This window comes from Coregonus lavaretus (genome assembly GCF_964263955.1).
Source record: "Coregonus lavaretus genome assembly, chromosome: 21".
NCBI classification, from domain to species: Eukaryota; Metazoa; Chordata; class Actinopteri; order Salmoniformes; family Salmonidae; genus Coregonus; species Coregonus lavaretus.
In genome coordinates this window covers 30,569,595-30,578,086 of record NC_140008.1, presented here as the reverse complement: position 1 = coordinate 30,578,086, position 8,492 = coordinate 30,569,595, and the positions used below count along the sequence as shown (strand labels likewise).

The following is an 8,492-nucleotide window of genomic DNA, read 5'->3' as shown; positions in this document are numbered from 1 at the left end:
TATGTGTGTCCAAACTTTTGACTGGTACTGTATATACATTATTTTAATAGCAGAACACAGTAAAGTCCATTATTCATCTGAAGAGTATGAATTAGGCAGTTTGAGAATGTTTGAATCCAGACTGGACCAAATCTGATCCAATCATAAACATATATGTGTCACAAGTTTGGACAGCACAGTACCATACAGTAGAATGGTGGTTCTCAAACTTCTCCATGGGGACATTTACATTTTAGTCATTTAGCAGACACTCTTATCCAGAGCGACTTACAGTTAGTGAGTGCATACATTTTTCATACTGACCCCCCGTGGGAATCAAACCCACAACCCTGGCGTTGCAAACGCCATGCTCTACCAACTGAGCTACACGGGACCCCAGGCCGTTTCATGTAATTGATCTATTCCAGAGCTATCACACCTGATTCAACTTGTCAAATAATCCACAAGCTCTTGATCAGCTAGTTCAGAGCTAGAGCAAATTTGTGAATATAATATACCTAACTAGCTAGCTTCCTTTGCTTATAACTTGCTTCTCATCTACTGGTGTTAGCAAGCTAGTTACAGCTGCTAACTTGCTACTAGTTAGCTGCTACTGATGCGCAGCAACTGAGTTGTTGGTCCCAGTTTTAGAACTCTGAGATTCGACTGGTTCTTAATGAACTGAACTGTGCACGTGAGAGCGTTAAATTATAAATGTAATAAAAACTGTTGCACCTACAAACGTATTCAGTCCAAATGGATCCAAGTCTATTTGTCACCTTATGGACGCTGTAGCCTCATTTTAATCTGACATCTAGAATTTGAGCTAGGTTTGGGCAAAAATTTGTCTGATGACTCTAATGACTCTCGGTAACGGCCGGACGATTCATGACGAGAGGCGGGGAATGTGTTGTGTACCTCCAAGTTGATTTGCGAATTATTATTGACATTGGTGTCATATTGGCTTAGATACTGTATGATGGTAGGGAGATTTGAATTTAACAATGCGCTTCAATCAATTCCTACTATAATCGCGCCGACCGGCGCAACTATAATATTATACCTTCCTGTATGGTGTCCCGTATTAGCCAGGAGTTCCCTGACATGTTTGAAGAATACACAGTGCCCACCCTCCCCCTCCCCTCCCTCTATTGATAGTACCATTCGATTCAATAATAACAAAAGACGATACAAAGTAATAGATGTGTCTTGTATCATTTTAATGCTGAGTGCAAGGTCTCTCCCAATTCAGACATCAGATATGTATTGAAGAGGTGATATTACTAAACACTTGTGCTGTACTGTCTTATTAGTAATATCCTTTTGTCCCTTCTGAGGTTTCTGCCAAAACCTGAGGAGCATGGCAGTATAGATCAGCTCCAGGCACCTCTCATCACAGACATTGGTCATGAAGGAGCCCGACTTCAGCTCCTATATCTGACCCAGCTCCTATATCACAGAGGGAGAGAGAGAGACTGTCACCATACAGTCATGCAAGCCAATAGTAAATGCACGGTTGAACATAGCCAATCAGAGATCCTGATTCACAGCTAATTCACAAGGGACACGAGCCAGCATGGCACTTACATTATCAATGGTGGTTAGGTGAATTCCAGGACAGATAGTATTTTGACCATTGACCAGATCAAATGTGACCAACCTGACACAAGTGTCCTCCATTACTCTGAAGCGGGACTGGTGTCTGTCCACTGCCTCAGCCTTCTGTAACAGCTCCTGCTATGGTAGGGGGGTTCCCACAATGCTGCTGAACAACAAATCCACCCGGTTTTGTATGTAGCCTGTGAATGAAATAAAATATCATCACTCAATAAACATATAGCGAGAAAAATTACTTTTTCTAGTTTGGAAGTAATATATATGCTAATAGAGGGACAGTAACTACAGAATAGATTCAGGCTGGTGACGTTGACGCCTACTCTATGCATCCAGCTGTATACTGTACGTTGCTGAATGCTTACTGATAAGTTTAGCTATTTGCTGCCAGAGCCATAGCAATATTTGTAGTAGAAAAGTACAATCCATTATTTATTTCGACCTAGAAAATACAGAAACTTTTATGAGAACAGGCATGTTGTTTTGGTTTGTTGACGAAGCTCCCGAATGCTAACTAGCTACCGAACTTGCAAATCCGGGTTAGTTACCATATATTTCACTGAGTTGAAATGAGTTGGCTAGCTAACTAACTTTAGCTAACTAACATTAGCCAGCCAGTTCGAGTTGAAGCAAGTTGGCTACATCCTATGATTAGCTAACAAGCTAGTATCCAAGTGCCTGCCCTGTATTGACCCTAAATGAAAATTACATCCAGTCAGAGGTTCCTGTAAATCTGTCTGCATGGCGATGTATTTATTGGACGTGTCACTAATCCTTATGAAGGACTTCCTGGCAGAAGAGGTTACTCGACCAGTCAGCAGCCGATATGCCAGTTAAATAATTGGTGAAATGTTGCTTGATTTTAAATTGTTTACGGTTAATATCAGTAGTGGGTAGGTGCTCAATATATATCATGAGTATTCTATAACGATGTTTAATCACCAGCGCTATTTGGCGCGATGGTAAGACATTTACCTTTTGATTAGACGACCGAGTTCGAATCGCAGACAGCATCATTATTCATGAAAACTCATTTTAACCAATAATGGGACGTGCTCATTATCAATACATTGTGATTTAGTTTCGGTATCAGACTAACTTTTCTTATGATTTTGTTTGCAGAGCATACAGGCTGGCAGTTTATCGCCAGTTCACCCTATGGGCACAATAGAGAATTGGACGAGGTGTACGGAGTCTCTTCCCTGCATGTGTCGTTTCTTCCATAAAGCGTGCATACCCAGAAGTAAAGGCATTTACATAGGGTTTGAATAAAACCAGTTAATTTAGTAAATCTAGCCTGCTGTAATTTTTTCCAAGACATAGACCTAATGCCTGCGCCTTGTGTAAAAATAGTATTAGTTAGCTTGTCCACTATAACAGGTTCAAGCATAACCAGATAAACTTGCTTTGAATATAAAACTACTTTCAACACGGACTAATCCTGTGTCCCTGTGGCTAGAGTAGTTCCCTTCAACTAGCTTAGCAACAAAGTTGTCCAGTGTCTAACGCTAGCCTAGTCAATAACAGTCATGACCGGTTAACTTTACCCCAGGCTCCATTACATTGACTCGCGTCGCCTCCTCCGTTCAGTCGCTTTTGCTTGACTCCAAAGTCATTGATGTTGATGATGATCGGTCGGTAACCCCTACACCATAACCCTCAAAATGTCAAATGGAGGCGCAAGCAGAGGGCATCAAGGTAGGCCTATGACTCCTTTCCATTCGGAAACTCCCGGTTGCCACATCGAAAGTGCCCTTCATCGCGAAGTCTGCCTCCGCCAAGTGCTGTCTGCAGATCCTGCTAGCTCGAGCTGGCACGTCCTTCCTCTTCAGGACATGGAGCCACTTCTTCAAAAGTTGTGGGTCCTTGGGCAGCTGATGGTAGTTTACCAAGGGATTTTTTTGGAGCCAATTATTACAGCCTGGCTGTATACAGTTTATGTTTGAATTACTACTTATTGTTGCCATCTTCGTTGTCCGCACCTATCCTCACTCTCTTCGATTCACTCTCCGCACGAAAACTCAATACCAGAGACAATTTGCTGATCAAAATCAAATCAAATCAAATTTTATTGGTCACATGCGCCGAATACAACAGGTGCAGACATTACAGTGAAATGCTTACTTACAGCCCTTAACCAACAGTGCATTTATTTTTAACAAAAAAAAAAGTTAAAATAAAACAACAACAAAAAAAGTGTTGAGAGAAAAAAGAGCAGAAGTAAAATAAAGTGACAGTAGGGAGGCTATATATACAGGGGGGTACCGTTGCAGAGTCAATGTGCGGGGGCACCGGCTAGTTGAGGTAGTTGAGGTAATATGTACATGTGGGTAGAGTTAAAGTGACTATGCATAAATCATTAACAGAGTAGCAGCAGCGTAAAAAGGATGGGGTGGGGGGGCAGTGCAAATAGTCCGGGTAGCCATGATTAGCTGTTCAGGAGTCTTATGGCTTGGGGGTAGAAGCTGTTGAGAAGTCTTTTGGACCTAGACTTGGCACTCCGGTACCGCTTGCCGTGCGGTAGCAGAGAGAACAGTCTATGACTAGGGTGGCTGGAGTCTTTGACAATTTTGAGGGCCTTCCTCTGATACCGCCTGGTATAGAGGTCCTGGATGGCAGGAAGCTTGATTCCTGCCAGTGACGCACTGGCGTCAGTCGTTACTTTGGCAATTTAAAATGCCGCTGACCATAGCTCAAATAAACCTTGTCGACGATCAAAATACTAAATATAGAGATGTTAAATGCACATGCTTAATATTAGTGGATTGAATACATCTCTTTCCTTAGATTTACATACATTTTTTACATTTTAGTAATTTAGCAGACGCTCTTATCCAGAGCGACTTACAGTTAGCGAATACCTATCTTTTTTTTTCAATTTTTTTTTATACTGGCCCCCCATGGGAATCGAACCCACAACCCTGGCATTGCAAACGCCATGCTCTATCAACTGAGGTACATCCCTGCCGGCCATTCCCTCCCCTACCCTGGACGACGCTGGGCCAATTGTGCACCGCCCATGAGTCTCCCGGTTGCGGCCGGCTGCGACAGAGCCTGGATTCGAACCAGGATCTCTAGTGGCACATTTAGCACTGCGATGCAGTGCCTTAGACCACTGCGCCACTCAGGATGTTCCTCCTAATGTTTCTGACTCATATCAATGCCACATAGGCCGCTTAAAACCGGATAAGTTGATTCTAAGCGGCAGTTGACCTTTAAGCAAGCAATTTGGATTTCAGATCTTTTTTTCTTTAACAAAACAATTAATATCAAACTAATTAGCTGAAGATCTCTCCTTTGATATTTTTAGCTTAGGTGGTGTCTTGCTGGAATAAAGCCATGGAAATTGTAAATTTAGCTCAATTCCACACCCAGGCATAAAATATCTAATCACAACCAAATGAGATGTTTATTGCATGGATATGAAATATAGCATTCCAAATCTGAACTGACTGAAAGATGGATGTTTTTGGCATCCTAGGGCCCATTAGAATGTGAAGGGCTTATCATAATAATGGAGGTTAGATTTAGGATGACTGTGTTCAGAAACATAAATCCTCTCCTACCGCTCTTCTCTCGTTCACTGGAGAGGTGCTGCCTTATTCGACGGCTCAATCTTCAAACTGACAACACTGTGTGCCATCTCTGCCCACACAGAAACAGACACATTCACATCTCTCTCTCAGCTCTCAACACCTTGTCTTATTGTCTTCATCAGATGCTCTCCAGTAGAGTTTTCATGAATCGGTAATTGAAAGAACATAGACTGATATTCAGTTTAGCAAAAGCCAATCAATCCACTGAACCACAATTTTCAATTTGGCACTCCATTAGCTTCAAGGTTAGGGAACAGATGTGTATATGTCATTATTGGCAGCATGTAAGTTCAAGGCTAAAGGTCCTTTTAGTATACACATAGGCTAACATTTAGTTCAGAGGTAAATCATTTACTTTGCAGCAATGAAGGGAAGCTAGTTATGTGGTCATTTAGCAAGCTGGTTGGAAAATAATGAAGGAGAAAACAAATATGGTATCTGGTATGTGGCCTGGGTTACTATGGCAACTATAAGTCCAACTGGCAAGCTGGAGACATGGAGTGGGCCTGTGAGTGACAGGTAAAAATAAACAAACAAAAAAATTTTTTCTGTGCGTGTGTTTGAGTGTGAGTATGTGTCGGTGTACATTCATGTTTTCAGAGAATTGGAGAAAAGCTTTTACAGAGCTCACTAGTTCTTCAATCTGGGCACAAAGAAATAACTAACAAAAAAAGTGACTGCACTTAAATAGATTCCTGTAACTGTAATAACCTGAATGTATATGGGACTTGGGAGCTATAGCAACTTTTAAGAACGTTCTCAAAGTGTGGATTCTATTAATTCTTATAACTTTGGAGATGACGAGAGTTGATTTCAAGTGCATGAGGAGCCCTCAGCACCCCCGCAGTTCCCCGCTAGCTCCCCCGCTTCTCAAATTATTTTGTTCTGCTTCAGCACCATTGTATTGCAGTCATTTAGGATCATCACAAGATATTTAATATGAAGTGCATCGCCCAATCGTTTTATGTATGAGGAGATATGTATAGCAGTAGGAATACTTTGTTTCATGTTAGATTTAAACAGAATGTTCAGCTCATTTACGGTGTGTACAGCCCAAATCCAGCATTGTTTCTGCTTTAATGTTCATGATTGATCCATTTTCACTCAAACTGAAAGTAGTCACACGCACACACACACACACGGTTAGCCCCCACACGAGTGTATTTTCCATAAGTCAGCCTGACAGTAATGAATTGTGAAACGCTGCTTTGATTTTAAAAAAGCAACATGAGACTTTTTGAACATAATTTCCTGAAAGTGACTTTTTAAATAACCTTGCTGTGTGAATAAAATATACAGTTTTATTCCATGATTTGAATAAAGCATACAGAGGAAGGTTGCCAAAGAGGTGGTGGGATGTTCATTATCATAACGATGTTCAACACAACAGCCTAATATGTCATGATGCTGTGACAATCCAAACTGTCTTCTCCTCAGATATTGTATTTCATTATCTAATGTTCTCTGTTTCACTCAAATGCAAACGCCAAGATAACAGCGTGAAACTTCCAACAAGGTGTTTTTGTTTCAGGTTTCACAAAAAGTGGTTGTGACATGAAAGCTATTCATTTATCAATTTGGAGGAGTTGTCAACATGGAAATTGGATAAATCAAGCGAGCAGCAACACAGCAAAAACACAAGGAAAGGACATTTATTTTGAGTGAAGTACTACCGTTCACCTGCTGCTGGATAAACATACTTAATTATTCTTTACATGCAGAGCCTGTATCGAATGGATTGACTGCTGAGCCAAGCTGCAAACATGACATTTAAAGCATGACCTGCATGGCTCCTGTTACAGGCTTTGGTTTTTCCATTTGTTTTGAGGTTGGACTTGAGCACATATAGCTCGTTCCACGTAGGGCGCACCGATTGGTGTCACCTCGTTAGTCAGTATGTTTTACACCTGTCCTGGTTGCCATCTCGTTAGTGGGAAGGTGTTTCACCTGTGCTGGCCTAGGTGCTATTTAAGAACTGGCAGGCCCAGTGCTCCACTTGTCTTGAGAGATGTGGATTGTCAATACCTTTAGTTGGTGCTCCCTATTTGATTTCTAGAAAACCTTGGTTTGATTTTGTTTTGCTTCACCTCTTTGGTCTTTTAGTTTGGTCTGGGTTTTTCTTTTGTTTGCCTCTTCTTGGGCAAATTTAGTGAGTGCTCACGGTGGGTGTCTTTTAGGTTCCAGTTGTTGTTGCTAGTCAACTTTCAGTGGACACCCCCATGAGTGTCTTTCAGAACCCCACCTGTTTCGTTTTGGTTGTTGTCAGTGACTCTTTGTTATTTTCCCCTTCTGTTTGAGTGACAATATTTGGTTTTCTTGCTGGGGAATGTAACGCTCCATAGTATGTCATTGGGGGTGGGGATCCTTGTAGTGCTCTGACCGGTGGGTTGAGAGGTGAAGACCAGTAGAATTTTGAACCTGAAAGGATGGTTCTGAATGTGACTTGTGATGCCTCACCCTTTAAAAAGGCCTGGGATGGATAAGCATTAAGGCTACCTTGAGAGGGTCAAACCCAATCCCCCCCCCCCCCGTGGATCAATTTATTAATTTATAACCCTAACCCTCAAGGTCCAATCCTACTCTCATTGTCAGCTAGGAGATATCATCCTGCATCAGTGTCAGTCTCATTAGGGCTTGGAGGTCAGAAGAGGAGGTAAGGTTGGCATGGCACCATGATGTTCCTCTAGGATAGACAGCCATGGATGTAATGCTAACATAGGTGTAAATTCATCAGTGGCTCAACTACATCTCTGACTGAAGCTCTTTCAGAGTGGACATACGCCTGGCCATGCCTCACGTGCCACCCAGAGGGCCTTTAGACAGCCACAGGGCCATGGTACATCTGCTGGGGTTGACAATGTGAGAGAGGGAGCATACAGTGCCATGAAAAAGTACTTGCCACCTTTCTGATTCTCAATTTTTGCATATTTTCAACCGTGAATTTTATCAGCTCTTCAACCAAAACCTAATACTAGATAAAAGGAACCTGAGTTAACAAAAAAAATGTGATACCTATTATTTATTTAACACCCAATTCCCCTGTGTGAAAAAGTAATTGCCCACTTACACTCAATAACTGGTTGAGCCACCTTCAGCCGCAATGACTGCAACCAAGTGTTTCCTGTAGTTGTTGATCAGTCTCATCGCTGTGGAGGAATTGTGGCCCACTTGCATGCAGAACTGCTTTAACTCAGTGACATTTGTGGGTTTTCAAGCATGAACTGCTCCTTTCAAGTCCTACCTCAACATCTCATTTGGGATTAGGTCTGGACTTTGACTAAGCCATTCCAAAAATGGTCTTGC

The 8,492-nt window shown here is 41.9% G+C and overlaps 1 long non-coding RNA gene across 1 annotated transcript; it reads right to left on the bottom strand.

Annotated features, from left to right (window-relative positions):
- Positions 1-1,178: 1,178 nt before the first annotated feature.
- On the bottom strand, positions 1,179-3,321 carry LOC311148640. Its single transcript, XR_014614937.1, has 3 exons — positions 3,141-3,321; positions 1,640-1,778; positions 1,179-1,428 (listed from the first exon to the last, which is right to left on the bottom strand). It is a non-coding gene; the product is annotated as an uncharacterized lncRNA (long non-coding RNA).
- Between the last annotated feature and the right edge of the window lie 5,171 nt (positions 3,322-8,492).